Here is a 2,510-nt window from a genome sequence, read left to right on the forward strand (position 1 = left end):
ATCCTTTTTAGTACGCAAATAAACATTAATCTTAGCACAAGCATGTAATTTTCAATTCACTTTCAAATTACAAAAGAATAGAAATCATGCCACGCTAATCTACATCTACTTGTAATATTCACCAACACCAAGGACTGGGAGCGAGACCGACGACCGGGGAGTGAAGAACAAACAAAAAGAGATACGTGGCACTGCAGACAAGCCAACGTACAAACAATAAGATTCTATAATCAAGCAAATTTTACAACAATAATAAATATTGTGGAACCAATTCGATTAAAGTGTAAAGAAACGAATTATTATTCCCAACAACACCCAACATGAATGGTGCTAAGCGAATATCCCTAAGAACTGGCGTTAAGCGATGTCCCACCCCAACGCCTGCATTCTATTCCAACAGACAGCCATGGCTGGGAGAATTAATAGTTGGGAAATAACAAAAAAACATACAAAATTGAAAAATATACAGATTTATACCAATATTTGCATAAATTTGTTATGCCTCCAGAAAAGATGAATGAAAGTGAATGTTTTACATGCTTTAATGAATGAACAAATGGCTGATGGCTGATGGCAAAGGCTATGCTACAGTCTTTTTAATATGAATAAAATAATCACGTGCATTGACATTAGCTACAAGGATCGTTAAATTTTAAATATTATTTGGAGATTATGATGTTGCAATGTCTAGGCTTGCCGGTTTGGGTACATCTTTATTAGCTAACAGTTAAGGAAAGGCAAGAGTCGAACGGTGCCAACTATACAATAACCAACCCTATAAGAACAAATGGGAGCTATTTTAACTCTGAACCAATTGTGATGGACCTCGGCGAAGGGTTTCAAATGGGTTATAAACTAATCCGTATCAAATTTTGAGAAAATGTGTTCAAATTGAATAACTATTTTTGCATGACACTTTATGGTACCCCAAAAACACGAAATTGGTGTAATGTTTTGGGATCAACTAACCTGGGGGGACGCCCCATGTCAAAACCCACCCGTACGGACATGTTTACCGACTGGGACAATATGGATATTAAATGCAAGATATTTAAGAGTAAAGTATGAACTTGCCATAAAAATGTCAAGGTTGGTGTCGTGGGGTCCCCCACCATGACCCAAAAGGACACCAAAGCAGTGGGCAATATGAGTATTAAATGAGAGGTATTTAAGAGTAGAGTAGGTACTTGGCATAAGAATGTCACCTTAAGTGTCGGGGAATTCCCCACTCCCAACAAAACACCTTTTCCGCTTTGGACAAATGGGTATCAAATGAAAGGTACTTACAACAAGAATACAAATCTGTCATAAAAATGTATTCCTTGGTGTCTGAAGGCCTTCCCACCCCCCCAGTAGGACATTTTTACCGATTGGGACAATGCACATATCAAACGAAAGGTATTGAAAAAAGAGTAACAAGTAAAAAGGCGTTTAGTTCGGCCGGGCTGAACTTTGGATACCCACCACCACGGGTATATATGTAAACCAAATTTCATCAAAATCCGGTGAAAGTTGCATACCTTATTTCCGATTTGGACCAAATAAAGGGTGATTTTTTTGAGGTTAGGATTTTCATGCATTAGTATTTGACAGATCACGTGGGATTTCAGACATGGTGTCAAAGAGAAAGATGCTCAGTATGCTTTGACATTTCATCATGAATAGACTTACTAACGAGCAACGCTTGCAAATCATTGAATTTTATTACCAAAATCAGTGTTCGGTTCGAAATGTGTTCATTCACCGTAACGTTGCGTCCAACAGCATCTTTGAAAAAATACGGTCCAATGATTCCACCAGCGTACAAACCACACCAAACAGTGCATTTTTCGGGATGCATGGGCAGTTCTTGAACGGCTTCTGGTTGCTCTTCACTCCAAATGCGGCAATTTTGCTTATTTACGTAGCCATTCAACCAGAAATGAGCCTCATCGCTGAACAAAATTTGTCAAAATTTGAACACATTTCGAACCGAACACTGATTTTGGTAATAAAATTCAATGATTTGCAAGCGTTGCTCGTTAGTAAGTCTATTCATGATGAAATGTCAAAGCATACTGAGCATCTTTCTCTTTGACACCATGTCTGAAATCCCACGTGATCTGTCAAATACTAATGCATGAAAATCCTAACCTCAAAAAAATCACCCTTTACTAATGAGTACAAGTCATTGCAAAATTGACGAAGGATGTCGGCGGGCCTAACATAACTCACTGTCCCAAATTTCAGCAAAATCGGATAATAAATGTGGCTTTTATGGGCCTTAGACCCTAAATCGGAGGATCGGTCTATATGGCAGCTATATCCAAATCTGAACCGATCTGAGCCAAATTAAAGGAGGATGTCGGGGGGCCTAACACAACTCACTGTCCCAAATTTCAGCAAAATCGGATAATAAATGTGGCTTTTATTGGCCTAAGACCCTAAATCGGTGGATCGGTCTATATGGGGGCTATATCAAGATATAGCCCGATATAGCCCATCTTTAAACTTAACCTGCTTATGGACAG

This window comes from Stomoxys calcitrans, chromosome 3 (genome assembly GCF_963082655.1).
Source record: "Stomoxys calcitrans chromosome 3, idStoCalc2.1, whole genome shotgun sequence".
NCBI lineage: Eukaryota > Metazoa > Arthropoda > Insecta > Diptera > Muscidae > Stomoxys > Stomoxys calcitrans.